Genomic DNA, 17475 nt, shown 5'->3' on the forward strand with positions numbered 1-17475 from the left:
TTTCAAAATACTTTCAAATAAAAATTTAAAAAACTGCCTTCAAAGCTATATTTGTGTTGGCTCTAACACCTAAATTTACCTCAAAAATATCCATTTCACTTCCCAGTGAAGTGTAAAAACTATGAAAGAAGCATTTTAATTGAAAGAAAAAGCATACATCTGAAATTTGTCAGTTTCCTATCCAAGAACCTTGCAAATTGATACTCAAGAGTATAGCAATCCCATGACCAAAAAAAGATGATTCTTATATATGAACCTACAACACCAGCTCGAGAATGAAATTTATCTTTTAAGATTAAAGTGGCTTAACAAATATAAAACAGCTATAGAGAATAACTGCAAAGGCTTTCACCATTCCAAAGGGGGAGTTTTTTTTTTCATTCACTAAAAATTTAAACTATACAACTTAAGGCTTATTTAAGCTTTCAGATTTTACCACACTATTTTTAAAGCCAATACTTCTGCTCTAACATTCTACCAACTGGTCATTCCACACCTTTTGCTCTTATTTCCCTTCAAAGAACTTTTAGCCTAAATGTTTCTTCTTGATGACACAGGTACCCATCTCAAGATTTAAATCAAATTTACAGCTTGATTTTAAGTCCAATGCTCACTGGAAACTGATTAATAGTTGATTTTCAACTTAAAATTTCTGACATATTCTTAGTGACCTATCCTGACAGTGACAGATTTGGAACACTATAGAGTCAGTATTAAAATTTCTGTCCATTCTTCAAATATAATTTTCACTTTGAAGCAAATCTGACTGTGGTTGGGAATCCAAATGTGTGAAACAACACTCACAAAAAAAAAAAAGGAAGACAGAATATAAGATATTGGTGGGAGAAAATTATGCTAAATTTATTCAGACAAGTCCAGCTGTTCTTAGCATAGTCTCTTTAAGATAACAAATCCTATCTCAAAACACTTTCTTCACCTTTCTCAGCCCCCTCTTCCTTTAACTACACAGTATCCCAGGCTTGTGGCTATTTTATAATCCTCATTTCACTCCCTACCCCCAGATTCTGAAAAACAGGAATTCTGAACTGTCCCCAAAGCCTAATGCTGTCTAAAATATACACACAGCCCACTTCAAAGCCTTTGGATGTTGACAGCCGAAGTATTCAAGACACGAAGTCAAGAGCTTTGGAAGGGACCCGAAAGAGTCACTAAATTGCACGCTCTCCTAGAGAAACAGGCTCTGAGAAGCTTATTTATTCACTGAACCTAAAGATCTCCTGTGATCTGAAACAGAGGTACATTCAACCTAAACATGAAATTTCTAAAGTCACCAGCGAGTCAGAGGTGGAGCCACGACTAGAGCCGAGGCCTGCTGATTCCCAGCCAGTATTCCCACAGCACCCGCAGTTCTTAAAGTTGGAAGTTAACTGCGGGCTCACAGGATGTGAGCGATAAAGCAAATCTTAGTGAACACAGTCCAAGTCTCCCTGTTTTACATGGGGGAAGGGGCACAACTCCCTAAATTTTTCTGGTCCCACAGCTGTAGCTGTTGCTTCTGACAGCAGAGGCTGGAGTTGGGACTGTCCGGTCCTCACAGGCCGGGCTCCCTCAGGGCGGCAGGACCTATGCGTCTAACGCGCTGACCGTCTTCCCCCCAAAAAAACAGGGCAATTGGGGGAGGGGCGGTAAAAAACAGGCAGAAATGCCGCCCCCACCGAGGCCATGGGCGCACAGAGTTTTTTGAATCACGACCTCGCCTTTGGCCAGGTAGGGAGAAGCGAACACCCTAGCCGGTCAGCCGAGCCGCGTGAGGCAGAACACGACTGAGGGGCCACGAGCTGCACCCTGCCCTGAGCTGGGGCAAGACGAGGGACACGGAGGCCGGCGAGGGGACACGCGCTAGTTCCACAGCCCAGCGGGAGAGACAGAGGGCGGACAGGGGTCCCCCGGCCGCTAGCGGCTGGGGGTTCGCCACACATACTCACTGCCGCGGCTGCGACCAGGAAGCACCAACCAGGAACCAAAACGCGTAGAGGGATGGGGAGGGGCGAGAACAAATGAGGTAAGGAAACCGCGTCCGCGCGGACCCGGGAGGAGGGAAGGCACTTCCGGGGAAAACACAGCTCCCGGGAGTAGTCTTCCGTCCCCGCCCACCCTGCGGGCCCTCTATGCGCGTGCGTAACAACTGTTAACCCTTTCTCTTTCCCGCTAACAATATTTTGGTTTGCCTTCTTTGCTTTGCCCCTTCCCCTTCATGGCTTCCTTCAAAGATACCTAGGCTGCATCTATAATGGGGAACACTTAGTTTGAATGACTTGCACGCAGGAGACGCTACTCAGTAGGTAAAACCAGGGGAGAGCGCGCACCCTTTCTGTGTCCACGAGGAAAACTACATTTCCCAAGATGCCCCTGAGCGGGTTTCCGGATGGGCTCCGCCTCCTCCTCCTCGCTTGACCTCTGGGGCACCCTTTTTGTGCCACGTGGCGGGGGATGCGAACTCAGACCAAGGTAGGGTAGGAGTGCAGGGTCTGGAGGCGCCTTGCCCAGCCCACAGGGGCACATCAACCAATTAGAAACCTCTTTGACGGAGCCTGGCATCTAGCGCTAGGTGACCTTAGGCAGATACTTCCACCTCTAGTTTGAACTTGCATTTAATTCGCACTGGGGCGATTCTGGCTTTTTCCTAGAATTCGAAGCAATAGATTTAACTCTTTGTGAACTTTGAAGAGAGGCACTCTTTTTTTTTTTTTTTTTAAGTAATCTCTAGTCTCAACCTGGGTCTTGAGCTGGGTTTTGAGCTCACTGGGAGATGACTCACTTGCTCTACCAACCCAGCCAACTAGGTATCCATGAAGAGCTGCACACTTGCTAAAGATAGAAGTTAATACTTGTTCTTTGGAAGCCTCCAGAGGCTACAAGATTGTGTTGCAAGCCTCTGGCTTCTGTTCCTCTTCTCAAACCTTATTTCAATACTTAGTAATAATAAATCCATCCGTGGGGCGCCTGGATGGCTCAGTCGTTAAGCATCTGCCTTCAGCTCAGGTCATGATCCCAGGGTCCTGGGATCGAGTCCCGCATAGGGCTCCCTGCTCCGCTGGAAGCCTGCTTCTCCCTCTCCTACTCCCCCTGCCTGTGTTCCCTCTCTCGCTGTGTCTCTCGCTGTCAGATAAATAAATAAATAAAATCTTAAAAAAAAATCCATCTGTATAACTTTACATAATGACAAAGCACTTTATCAGTTCATTGATCCTTGGCAACAGCCCTGAAAGATAAGCTTGACATTGGTTCTTCTTGCCAACATGTTATGAGCGTCTGTCAAGGGGCAGTTTTAGCAACTGTGGATACAGTGGTAAATTTTTTAGTCTCTGGTCTCCTAGGCCTGAGTCTAGCTGGAAAAACAAAATACAATTTGGATATAGCCTAAAAGTATGGCCCAGAAAATAATTAGAAATTTTAATCAACACCATGGTAAGTGTTAACAATGTTACAGGTTACAATGAAAAGGTAAAATTGGAGGAACCATTTTGCAGAAGAGGAAACAGGCTTAGAAATGGGTCACAGAGGGGCGCCTGCGTGGCACAGTCAGTTGAGCTTCTGACTCTTGGTTTCAGGTCAGGTCCTGATCTCAGGGTCCCTGTTGTTGAGCTCCGCGTGGGGCTCCGAGCTCAGCAGGAGTCTGCTTGACATTCTCCCTCTCCTTCTGCCACTCCCTCCCCTGCCCGTGTGCTCACTCTCTCAAATTAATAAATAAAATCTTAAAAAAAAAAAGAAATGGGTCACAGAAATTCCTAAATTGTTTAGGTAATGTGTATGGTGTAGAACAAAAATTATCTCTAAAAAAATAACGTGGTAAGCTTTTATCAAGTGCCAGTCTTACTCAATAAGTGTATTATATATAAACCTTTTAAGTTTTAACCTTTGGAGGTTGATTTTTATTATTTATTTATTTATTTACAAGTAATCTGTAAACCCAACATGGTGCTCGAACTCAAAACCCCAAGATCAAGAGTCACACACTCTTATCTACTGAGCCAGCCAGGTGACCCTTGAGGTTGATTTTTAAATTCTCATTTCACAAAACAAGAAACAGATTCAAAGGTTAAGTAACTTGCCCCAGGCCACAAGGTTAGGAAATGCTCCTAATTACTGTACCCAATCCTCCTATTACTCATGCATTCAACAAAGATTTACTACTTTACCATGCTCAAAATGCTTTAGTTACCCTCTTTAGGTTATGTCATAAGTCCTCTATAGTCCTTTGGATGGCATAAAGGGCACTTCATGAGCTGACTTCTTCCTCCCTATACACCACCATGCTGAATCCTGGGCAGTTGTCAAAAGACACTATGTTCTCCTACATCTGTGCCTTTGCAGAAGGCATTCCCACTGCCTCCCACTTCCCTTCTCTCTGTCTTTCTAATATGCCCCAAATTACCCTACTGTGCTCAAACTCTGGGTCTTCAGGAAGACCTTCCAAGTCAGCCAGAAAGAACAGGTATTCCTTGCCCTGGGCTATCCTACACTTTGGACAAATCTCCGTCAAGGCAATTGTATTGTGTCTGCCTTACAGTTGTCTCCCAGCTGGATTGTGGACTCCCTGAAGGCAGAAGCCTTGACATTTTTATTTGTATCTTTACCAGCTAACATAGTAATTGGCAGATAGCAAGCACTCACTAAAGGTCTTAAAGAAATGAAGGCAAACTAACTCCCCATAGGCTCTAGGAAACCAAGAACTATGTGTGGATCCACCAGCTGTCAGATCAGTGGAGAAACCATGTCATGACCTCAGATAAGTGGCAGACTTAATGCAGTGTTGTGCTCCATGACATTAAGACCAGGTATAGGGGCGCCTGGGTGGCTCAGTCGGTTAAGCGTCTGCCTTGGGCTCAGATCATAATCTCAGGGTCCTGGAATGGAGCCCCACATCAGGATCCCTGCTCAGCGGGGAGTCTGCTTCTTCTCCCTCTGCGTCTCGTCCCCCCCAACAAGTTCATGCGCTTGCACTCTCTCTCAAATAAATAAATAAATCTTTTTTTTAAAAAGGGATCATGACCTGAGCCGAAGGCAGATGCTTAACTGACTGAGCCACCCAGGCATCCCTAAATAAATAAAATCTTAAGGAAAAAAAAAAAAGGAGAGAGAGATGGGTACAGAGATTTGTGACTAAGGAGAGTAGTGTATATACACACACCTTTTGCCTTTACAAGGTGAGTTCTCATTTAGATAGCTTTTAGAAATCATGAGATACAGTCTCCTTTTGCAGTAATGGGGAAACTGAAGCCAAGAAAGGAAGGGAAATGCCAAGAGTCACATACCAGAGGCAGAGCTATATCTATAATCCAAGTCTCTGAGTCCCAAGGCACACAAACACATAGTAGCTCTGTTTCCACCACCCACAGTCTCTAGTCCACACTTCTTGAGATCAGGGGTAGCAGTATGCAAAGTACCCTGAAGCCTTTCTTACAGAGAATGTTCTGAAGAGCCCATTCATTTGAGGAAGGAAGCACCTGTTTTCCCCCAAGACGGTGGGCAGTACTACATCAACAGTGGGCAGCTGAATTGAGGTGAGGGTCCAAGACAAAGCAGAAGTCTGCTGCAGAGGGCAGACAAGATGGGGACATACTGTAGCAGGGTCTGGGGGACTGTCACATATTACTCATCTTTACCCCCTCCCCGCCCCATTGCAGAGGGAGGAGCTACCTCCTTTCTTTTATTCAGGTTTATAGGTAATACCTAGTACCTCTGAGAACTAACTAATCATTTTGACCTCTTAACAGTTGCCTTTAAATGAGTATTCATTCACTAAGATCCTACTATGTAAGAGGCCCTTGCTTGCCCCATCAGATACACTGTCCTCTGTCCCATCCTCACTTTGTAAGGGAGATGTTAACACATTTTACTACTATGGAAATTGCAACTTGGTAAGGTCATGTGACTTGCTCTAAATCACACAGCTGGGACTCAAACCCAAGTCTTGTCTGAATCCAAAACCCATGCTCTCTTCTATGCCCAAAGCTGCCTCTCAAAACTAAACTGTTCGAAGGTGGAGACTATGATGACCTACTGCTACCTCTACACACAGCACCTAGCCCAAGGCCATGCACACAGCAGGCTCACAAAGAAAACTTGTGGAATGAGTGGATTTGTATGGAATGCCTGCTTAATGAAGACCTGGGTGCCGTATGAACAATGTTGTGGGACAACAGTGGAAGGAGCAGCTGGATACCTAGAAGTGGAGAAAGCCTCCCTCTGCAAAGGGGAAGGCCAAATAAGTAGTCAGTTAAAAAAAAACAAACAACCAGCAATTCAGCATTCTAACAGCAAAGAACACTAACAGGCAATTCACAAAAGAAATCTGAACAGCCATGAACTATGATAAGAGGTGTTCAACATTGCTAATAATCAGAAAAATGCAAACAATCTCATACACAGTAGATCGGAGTACAAATTGGAAAAGCCTTCGAGGGGAGCTATTTGAAGTATCAATATTATAAATTAGCTATGTCTTTAAATGTATATACAAAGATTGTTTGTGATAGAAAAAATGGAAACAACATAAATATTCATCAGTAGGGAATAAAATATTTTTGGCTTCTGCTCAGAGGAGGCAAAGGTGCAACTGTCTTCGGTCTTCCCAAATTTGGGTTCATCCAACACCAGCCACCTCCACCATGCCACGTAAGTTCGACCCCAAAGGGATCAAAGTCAAATACCTGAGGTAACTGGTGGGGAAGATAGTGTCACATCTGCCCTGGCTCTGAAGATCTCCCCAAGGCTGTCTCCAAAAAAGGTTGGTGATGTCATCATCAAGGCAGCTAGTGATGGGAAGGGCCTGAGGATTACAGTGAAACTGACCATTCAGAACAGATAGGCCTAAGTTGAAGTGGTAGCTTCTGCCTCTGCCCTCATTATCAAAACCCTCAAGGAACCGCCAGGAGACAGAAGGTAGCAGAAAACCATTAAGCACAGTGGAAATATCACTTTTGATGAGATTGTCAACATTGTCCGACAGATGCAGCGCCAATCTTTAGCCAGAGAACTCTCTGGAACCATTAAAGAGATCCTGGGGCCTGCCCAGGCTGTGGGCTGCAATGTTGATGGCCACCACCCTCATGACATCATAGATGACATCAACAGTGGTTACAGTGGAATGCCCAGCTAGTTAAAAACTACCAAGGAAAGTATTTCAATAAAGGATAATTTGATGACAAAAAAAAAAAAGAATAGGGAATAAATAAACAAGGATACATCTATACTGTTTTTTTAAGAAGCTTTGCTGCTTTTGGAGGCACCTGGGCTGCTTAGTCTGTTTAAGTGTCTGCCTTCAGCTCAGATGGTGATCCCAGAGTGCCCTGAGCCAGGCTCCCCGCTCAGAGGGCTGCTTCTTCCTCCACTCTCCCCCTCTCCCAATGCCCCGTGCTCTCTCTCTCTTTCTCTCACTTTCTCTCTCTCAAATAAATAAATAAAATCTTACAAAAAAAAAGCTATGCTGCTTTTGAAAGAATGAACATCTGTATATACTGACATAGAGAGATCTCCAAGACATATGGTTAAGTGAAAAAAATGCAAATTGCAGAGCAATATGTGTATTATGTACTCATTTTTGTTATATTTTTAAAGGATATACACGTGTCTGTGTATAGATATGTGTGTATGTAAATGCATAGAGAAAATACTGGATGTATACCAATCAATAACAGTGGTTATTGACCTCTGAAGGGGAGTAGGGATGGGGGTGATGAAGAAATACTTTCACTTAAAAAAAAAAGTGACATGTGATTCATTGAGAACAGCACATCACTTCAGTGGTATTCTTACCATATTTCTTTTTTTAAAAGATTTTATTTATTTGAGAGAGAGAGCAGAAGCGGGGGGAGAGGCAGAGAGAGAGAGAGAGAGAGAGAGAAGCAGACTCCCCGCTGAGCAGGAAGCCCAATGCGGTGCTCCATCCCAGGACCCTGGGATCATGACCTGAGCCGAAGGCGGACGCTTAACAGACTGAGCCACCCAGGCACCCCCTTACCAAATCACTTCCAAAAAATTACATACCTGAATATACTCATGAGGAAACTCTCAAACAAACACAAAGTGAGGGACATTCTACAAAATACATACTCCACTCTTGAAAAATGTCAACATCATAAAACACAAAGACGAAGAACTACTCCATGCTAAAAGAGAGTAAAAGAGACGTGGTACTTAATAATGCAATGCATGACCATTTCTTTTCCTGTAAAAGATGTTACTGAGATAATTGGCAAAAATCCAAATAGGTGTAGATGTGATGACAGTGCTGTATCAAAGTTATTTTCCTGGTTTTTATATTTATATTACAGTTATGTAAGAGACTGTCCTTGTTTATTTTTATGCTACACACAGTGAAGTACTTGGAGTAAAAAGGCATTGTGTCTTGGGGCGCCTGGGTGGCTCAGTCGGGTTAAGCGTCTGCCTTCGGCTCAGGTCATGATCCTGGAGTCCTGGGATCAAGTCCTGCGTCAGGCTCCCTGCTCAGTGGGGAGTCTGCTTCTCCCTCTCCCTCTGTCCCTCCCCCATGCTCATACTCTCTCTCTCTCAAATAAATAAATAAAATCTTTAAAAAATATATTTTCAGGTGCCTGGGTGGCTCAGTTGGTTAAGCGACTGCCTTCGGCTCAGGTCACGATCCTGGAGTCCCGGGATCGAGTCCCACATCGGGCTCCCCGCTCATAGGGGAGTCTGCTTCTCCCTCTGACCCTCTTCCCTCTCGTGCTTTCTATCTCTCATTCTCTCTCTCTCTCTGAAACAAATAAAATCTTTAAAAAAAAACTTATAAAAAAATACTTTCTCTCTCCCTCTGCCTCTCCCCCCTCTATAAAAAAGGGGCATCCTGTCTGAAACTCATTCTCAAGGAGTCCAGAAAAAAATTGTGTTGGGGAAGGGAGAAGGAGAGAGAAAGAGGAGAATGATCACACAAATGTGGTAAAAAGTTAACATTTTGAGAATCTGGGAAAAGGTAGATGAGAATTCTTTGTACTAACTTGGCAATTTTTCCCTAAATCTGAAATTATGTCAAAATATAAAATTAAAAGGAAAAATAAAAAGAATCAGTCAAAATTTGCCAGACAGGTTCGCCTGGGTGGATCAGTCATCAAGCGTCTGCCTTTAGCTCAGGTCATGATCCCAGGGTCCTGGGATCGAGCCCCACATCAGGCTCCCTGCTCAGCGGGAAGCCTGCTTCTCCCTCTCCCACTCCCCCTGCTTGTGTTCCCTCTCTCGCTGTGTCTCTCTCTGTCAAATAAATAAATAAATCTTAAAAAAAAAAAAAAAGAATTTGCCAGACAGAGAGGGCAGAGGAATCTTCTAGCAAAGGAACAAGATAAGCAGAGGAAACTAATAAATGTGGGTCTCCTGCACTGAGAAACCACCAGTGGCTCTGAGTGTCCAGGACATAGCATGGTGTGGGGAGAAAGGGAGACAAAGGAGAGTAGGTTGCTGAGCAGCCGGACCTACAAACGGATACGCTTCACTGCTACCTAATATTGGAAATGAAGATTGTTAAGCCTTCTTTATACCCAGCCTCCAGCCCTGCAAAAAATAACTTGGGTTCTTTGGCTGCTCGGTCATCTCATTGCTGATTTCTCTTCATACCCTAGGAAAAAACCCTAGAATAATGACTGAAGGGGACATCTAGTACGATGCCCTCATTTTGCAGAAGGAAAAACTAAGGCCCAAAAATGCGAAGAAACTTCCACGTTCCCAGCAAAAGTTAGCGTTAACATTGGCTTCCGGTTCACAATCCATCATTCCTTCTGTTGCCCCAAAGTCTGAAAGGTTGAGGCAGAAATAGAGTCTGGTAAGTGAAATGAGTGAATGTTGCCCTTTAAAGTTTGGGTGTTTTTCATTTGCCACAAATACACACTTAATGTCTGTACAATTTTAAAATGTAATTATAGAAACTGTTGTCTGATATTCTGTAAGTGATACTCAATTCAGGCTCCTAGTCTGAAGCAGCAATCAAGGTGATTCTCAGGAATTCTCAATGACATTGGTACCCATCTGGATTTGTTGAAAAGTTTAACATCCTTTTTTATTATTCATGATTTTGCAGTTCTTCAAATTGCAAGGTGATGGAGAGAGCACGCAATTTTCATCCAGGCTATGAAATCATTCTTGAAAATTTGGACATTCATATAAATGGCTTTTAATTTTTCTTAGAGAGACTGCTTTTCCTTATAAAATCATGAAATTTAAAAATATATATACTATAAATTAAACTACATAAATGATAATAGTCACATTACAATAAAATCCTAGGATACAGAGCTAGTATTTCAAGAACTCTATTCCCATTTGTTATTATTCCTAGTTTGAATTGTATTCCTAAAGGCTTAGATCTAAGTGAGTATGTAAGGACCTTTGACTAGCAAAACCATTGAGATTCTAATTTATTTAAGAATCATTAGATTCCTGGGGCGCCTGGGCGGCTCAGTTGGTTAAGCGACTGCCTTCGGCTCAGGTCATGATCCTGGAGTCCCGGGATCGGGTCCGCATCTGGCTCCCTGTTCAGCAGGGAGTCTGCTTCTCCCTCTGCCCCTCCCCCCTCTCATGTGCTCTCTCTCTCTTTCTCTCTCTCAAATAAATAAAATCTTTTTTAAAAAAAAAGAATCATTAGATTCCTTACAAGAAATCTCAAAGCATGTCATCAGTAATGTGTTGAGAAGCTGCACACCCCAAAAAGCATATCTTTATTTTAAATGTCGATGAGCCCTGAACCCACAGATTCTAATGCATGAGGGGACACACATACTCAGATAGGGACAGACCTTATTTTGGTGTCATTCTATAAGGAATCAGCTTTCTTCACCTGCCTGCCCCAGACTCCAGAATCATGCCTGCAATTTTCAGTCCAGACATGTCTTTGTAATGACATTAGCATGAATTATTTTATCAGGACTTTAGATTGACAACAGAAAAAAAATAGAGAATAATCAAGATCACACTATCAAATGAGTTATATACAGTTGACAACAGTCAATTTAAGCACAATCATATAAAATAAATTATAGGTCTTATGCTTTGTGTCTCAACAATTAGTATCCATTGTTTCTTACGAAATTGGTGAAACCATTCACAAAGTGGGTCTTAAAAGGACTGTCACTCTTCTGATAGAGTCTATATCTTCTTCTTTTACCTTTGTTCTGGATCTGATATGCTTCTAAGACTGATTCCAGTGTGCATTTGTGCCATGAGTTTCTTGTACCAGACCTATGAATCGCAGAAGAGGCTGTCTCCCGGGGTCCCGGGTAGCTCAGTTGTTAAGTGTCTGCCTTCGGCTCAGGTCATGATCCCAGGGTCCTGGGATCGAGCCCCGCATCAGGCTCCCTGCTCAGCGGGAAGCCTGCTTCTCCCTCTCCCACTCTCCCTGCTTGTGTTCCCTCTCTCGCTGTGTCTCTCTCTGTCAAATAGATAAATAAAATCTTTAAAAAAAAAAGAAGAAGAAGAAGAAGAAGAGGCTGTCTCCCCATCTGCAATACCTCAAATTTCAACACTTTCTGTACAGTCTTCAACAACTAGATTTGCCCAGCCCTAGCAATCCCTGTTCTTGCTTTGCTACTAGACAGAGCTATTACAATCCTGGAACCACTGCACATTTTCATCAGAATGTTCAATGCTTCTCTCCGTCTCTTTCTCAAACAGCTTCTTTCCCTTGCTGTGCCATTGCTCTGGGAACTTACTCTCTAACCTTCTCTCTTCTGTGCCTGTGCTCAGCTGACAGGGGACAGGGAGAATTTTTTTGTTTGCCTCAGTTTCTTGGCACAGAGAGGAGACTATCTACCTGACCAAACGTTACCCCCAAAAAGCCACAGGCTGCTTAGTAGACACAAACTCTGGTCCTGCTCAGGTAGTATGTTATCAAAGGCTCTAGTTTCCTGTCTTCAAAGACCAGCTTGGGCAAACCTTGACCAGATTAGACCAGGATAGAACTGTATGAAGTGGGATAGGGAAGCAGTGGGCAGAGATTACTAGGAGCTATACTAGGCAACAGAGGGTAGAAGGTACATCTCTCTAAAAATAAAAAAATAGGTGTGGCCTGCAAGGGGTACTGCCATCAGGTGAGGGCAAACAGGGTAAACACAGACTCTCAGGACTAAAATGGATCTCATGTGGTACTGGAGCAGGAAGAAGCATCAAAAGTCAGTGTGTATTTTGGTGTGTGATAAAGATAGCACTTCAGATCAGTGGTGAATATATGGGGTATTTGGGGGCACCTGGGTGGCTCAGTGGTTAAGCGTCTGCCTTTGGCTCAGGTCCTGGGATCAAACCCCAAATCTGGCTACCTACTCGGCAGGGAGCCCGCTTCTCCCTCTCCCTCTGCCTGCTGCTCCCCCTGCTTGTACTCTCTCTCTCTCTCGCTCTGTCAAATGAATAAATAAAATCTTAAAAAAAAAAAGAAAATATGGAATGTTTGATAAATGGTGCTGAAAAACCTGCAAACATGAAGTTAGAGCCTATCTCAACCCATTCAAAAAATAAATTACTGACAAATTAACATATGAATTAGAAAAAATATTTTAAGTGTAATACTTTAAGGAGAAAGAAAACATTTACAAATTCAGACAGACCACAGAGTGGAAGAAAAGATTTCTCCCACATATACTAAATGATATTATCCACAACATATAAAGAATTCTCACAAGTCAGTTAGGAAACTAAATGCCACCATAGGAAAAGAGCCAAGGATTTGAACAGGTAGTTGTAGACAGAGAACTAAAAAGAACTGATTAACATGAGATGATTGATTTTCATAATAATCAGATAAATGGAAACTAAAACAGAATACAATTTTTTATAAATCAGATTGACAAATTTTAAAAGATTGATAATAACCTTCATTGTTTCATTCATTCAAATATGTATTTATTGAGGGTCTACTATGTGTCATGCATGGAAAAATAGTAAGAAAAAGAGACCCAATCCCTGCTTTATGCCTTTGGGTCAAAAATGAGTCTACACTACTCTTATAAGTGGTGTATAGTTGGATCATATTTTTTTATCCATTCTGCCAATCTCTGTCTTTCAATTGGTGCATTTAGTCCATTTACATTTAAAGTGATTGTTGACAATGCAGGTCTTACTTTTGTCATTTTGTTATTTGTTTTCTATATGTCTGATATCTTTTTTGTTCCTGAATTCCTCCAATACTGTCTTCTTTTGTTTTTCATTTAATCTAGTGTGCCATTTTGATTCCCTGTTCATTTTCTTTTCTGTAAATTTTTAAGATTTTTTTCAGTGATTACTTTGAGGATTACAGATAACACCTAAATTTATACCAATCTAGTTTCAACTGATACCAACTTAGCTTCAATAGTATACTTAATCTTGCTCCTATCCAGGTCTCTCTGACAGCTCTAGGAGAGTATCCTTCCTTGCCTCTTCCTAGCTTCTGAGGTTCTCAGCAATGCTTGGCATTCCATGACCTATAGATACATCATTTCAAACTTAGCCTCTGTCATCACATGGCCGTGTTCTCCCTTTGTGTCTCTCTCCTCCTCTTATAAGGCCACCAGTCACACTAGATTGGAATAGGGGCCCACCCTACTCCACTATGACCATATCTATATAACTAATTATACCTTCAATAACTCTATTTCCAAATAAGGTCACATTCTGAAATACTGGGGGTTAGGACTTCAACATATCTTTTTGGGAGACACAATTCAACCTATAACAATATGTCTTCATCATTTTGAAGGACTCACCTTTACCTCACTGATTCATTGCAGTCCTAGAAGTCCTATATGTGCGTGCATGTGTGTGTGTGTGTGTTTCCATATATATATATATATATATATATATATGACTTTCTCTTCCAAGACTGCAATGAATATATATATATACACACATATATGTGTGTATATATATATATATATTCATACATCAGAACATTTTGTTGAAAGAAAGCAATAGGTGAGCAGAAAATAAAGAATCCTGAACTGGAAGTAAAAAACAGGGATGTGGTCCCAGGTGTGACATGGTTTTACTGTGTGAACTTTATCTCTATGTACTTTAATTTCCTCACCTATAAAATGAGGAGCCAGACTTAATGATTGCCAAGGTAGGTCACTTTGAATTCCCAGATTCTAAGATCTTCAGCATATGCGTTCAGTGTTAACAGAGTGTTCACAAGTGTTACCGTGGGCTTTAAATTGTTAAACTGATTCCTCAGACTCCTTAGGTCTCTCTGGGCTCGTTTCCAATTACCCTCCCATTGTCCATGAGATGGTTCAGTTTATTTTGAAAACACCTGGAGGATTCACTAGCCTTCATTCCAAGCGTCAAATATGAAGACCCCATTTAAAGCTCCATAATTAGAGCCGATGTTTCTTCTAACGCAATTAAATGCTCTCATTTAATCTTGGTGCCAGGAATGGTGTGGGGTTTCGTCTCAGAGAGATGCAGATAGAAGCATGTCAGAAGGGAGTGGGAAGATTGAGCGTTGTGCCGTATGATCTCCTTCATCATCCCACCCATGAGCTTCCATACATCCCTGCCCCACTTTATCTGCAGCAAGTACTCCTCCAGGGCAGGTACTCTGTCTTATTCACCTCTGACTCCCCACACACATGTATGAGCCCCCAAACCAGGAACTGGCCCAGAATCAGTGTTGGAGGGAGGAAGGAAGGGAAGGAAATCAGTCATAAGACAAGTTTTATCACTGCTCTATTTCCATCCCACTCCCTCCTCTGGCCCCCTAAACTCAGATCTAGGGACTCTCTTTCAGCTTTTTTTAAACTTTTTAAATTTATTTTTTTAAAGATTTTCTTTATTTATTTGAGAGAGAGACAAGGAGAGCACAACCAGGGGAAGGGGCAGAGGGAGAAGGACAAGCAGGCTCCCCACTGAGCACGGAGCCCCGGTCCCAGGACCCCAGGATCATGACCTGAAATCAGACCCTTAACTGACTGAGCCACCGAGGCGTGCCTAGGAACTCTCTTTAAACAAAAAATGTGGTAAATATACATAACATAAAAAACATACTATTTAGCCATTTTGAAGTGTATAGTTCGGTAGCGTTAAATATATTAACATTGTTGTGCTACCATCAACACCATCCATTTCCAGAATATTTTCATCTTTCCAAACAAAAACTCTGTATCCATTAAACGCTACCTTCCTATTTCCCCCTCCCCCCCCCAGCTCCTGGCAGCCACCACTCTACTTTCTGCCTCTGTGAATGAATTTGACTATTCTAAATGGCCTCATATAAGTGGAATCATATAGTATTTGTCTTTTTGTAACTGGCTTAGCATCATGTCTCACTTAGCATAATGTCAAGGTTAATCCACGTTGCAGCATGTGTCAGAATTAGGAACTAACACTTCCCAAGAGCTGCAGAGCCCTTAAACTCTCTTCCAGCTCTGAGATCTTCAATCTCTGTAGGAAGACACAGATGTTTTGGTTAAACATGAGTAAAGACTAGACTAATCCAGCCTTCCAATCTTTATCATCCCATCTTTCCAACCAGGTTTTTGGCCTGCTTGGCCCTCATTCATTTACTCACTTAACAGACAAGTTACTTGAGCTCCCGCTAGGTCCTATCTTTGCTCCCAGCTTCTAACATAGAAGTATTATGGAGTTCATGAAGACAAAGAGTGGAGGATTCATATGTAACTAAAATAATGAGAAAAGCCTCCAGAAGTGACTCCATAAATCTTGTAAGAGGAGTAAGTGGTAAAACCACTTGTGGAAAAACCAGGACAGAGGAGGAGCGGGGTGGGCAGGAGGCTCTGCCAGAGCAGAGGCCCAGAGGCAAGACCTAGCTTCATGTGTTGGTGAAATTGTACATGAGCTGTCTGACTGGAGCACAGCCTGTTGGAGGATGTAGGGAGAAGGGGAAAGCACCATGAAAGAATGGCCTGGGAAGCTACAAAGGAAGGCAGAAGCCAGAACTCAAAGACCATGTATGCTACATAGGGAATTTGGCTTTATTCTCAGGAAAAGCAAGACCCATGGAAGGTTTTAAGAAGGGTAACATGGTCAAATGCATACTGTATTCAATCTGTCTGACAATAGTGTGAGACTAGGGGTAAGACACCAGTTAGGAGAGTGTTTTCTTAGACTGGGTGAGGAGTAACACAGTCATGGTGAGATGGGACAGTAACGTGCTAGAGCTGGTTCATAGCAGTCCGAGAGAGCCAGTTGTCAAATTTTCAGGAATTTTGCAAGCCGGTTGTTAAACACAGTCATTGTTAAAAATTAAATTATGTAACCTTACAATTAAATAAATTATATATTTAAAATAGAAATAAATACTCAAAATTCACTACTTGCTAGTTAATACAACATTATCTTTGCTGTTACAGCAGTTTACATCTAGATCTGTACAGTAGAAACACTAGGTAATGTATGCTACTGCTTTTCTCTTCCCAGCAAAGCTTTCAGTGACATCACATTGGTAACTTGAAATTGGCCATCGAGGGAATATTTATACCATGGGAATTAGTAGCTGCTTTAAATCAGGACTTTTTTTTACCCCCTAAGAGCCAATTATTAAACATTTACCAGGGCACCTGGCTGGCTCACTCAGTAGAGCATGCAACTCTTGATCTCGGGGTTGTGAGTTCGAGCCCCACCTTGGGTATGGAGATCATTTAAAAATAAAATCTTTAAAAGAAAAAAACAACTATACACAGTGATTGGTTGAGTCATTGGGTAGCTGGTGGAATCATTTATTGAGACAGAGAAACCAGAGGAAGAACAGATTTTTTTTAAGGGAACCACTTTTAGACTGGTTGATATTGAGTGCCTTTGGACACCCAGGTGGTGAAGTCTGGTAAGCAATTGGACGTAGAGGAAAGGCACTCAAAAGGGAGAGACCAGCATATACATGTGTTGTATATTTGGGAATTTACAGCCAACAGATGACAACTGAAACACTGGATGGAAATGAGCTTATTCAGGGATGATGTGGAGAGTGAGAAGAGATGAGGACACAACCGTGGAGGTTGGACCTCAAGTTTAAGAGGCCAGCCAGCCTCTTAAAGGCTGACCTTAAGAAGGTCAGCCAGCAGCAAAGGATCAAGGGGGAAAGATCAGATACCAAGATAACATGGTAAGAGAAGTAGGAGAAAACTGGAAGGCAGTGGTGACTTCCAGAAGAGACTTTGAAAGACAGGATCGATTGTGGGGTCAGATAACACCAAGTGAAAACTGAAGAGTCCACCGAATGCAGCAGTAAGAGGTGCCCAGAATCTATCTTCAGAGCAGTCCAGTTGAAGAGGTGGGAACAGAAGCCAGAGTGCTCAGATTTGAGAGGAAGTGGGAGATGAGCTTACAGACAGACATGTGGCAAGTCTTCGAAGGCCACACTAGAGAGGAAGCAACATGAAGATTTGAGGAGGGGCACCTGGCTGGCTCAATCGGAAAAGTATGCAACCTTTTTTTTTTTTTTAAAGATTTCATTTATTTATTTGACAGAGAGAGACAGCGAGAGAGGGAACACAAGCAGGGAGAGTGGGAGAGGGAGAAGCAGGC

The 17475-nt window shown here is 42.5% G+C and overlaps 1 protein-coding gene across 2 annotated transcripts in view; it reads right to left on the bottom strand.

Moving 5' to 3' along the window:
* Positions 1 to 2074, bottom strand: part of ZCCHC7 (zinc finger CCHC-type containing 7) — a 243686-nt gene extending 241612 nt beyond the window's left edge. Inside the window, exon 1 of one of the 2 annotated variants that reach the window (XM_027616791.1) lies at positions 1947 to 2074. The gene's annotated coding sequence lies outside the window, so the exon portion shown is untranslated. Of the gene's footprint in view, positions 1 to 1942 lie in introns of both variants that reach the window. The other variant, XM_027616792.1, reaches the window with a different exon arrangement.
* Positions 2075 to 17475: the final 15401 nt, after the last annotated feature.

The sequence above is a fragment of the Zalophus californianus genome, chromosome 13, assembly GCF_009762305.2.
Source record: "Zalophus californianus isolate mZalCal1 chromosome 13, mZalCal1.pri.v2, whole genome shotgun sequence".
In the NCBI taxonomy this organism is placed as follows: domain Eukaryota; kingdom Metazoa; phylum Chordata; class Mammalia; order Carnivora; family Otariidae; genus Zalophus; species Zalophus californianus.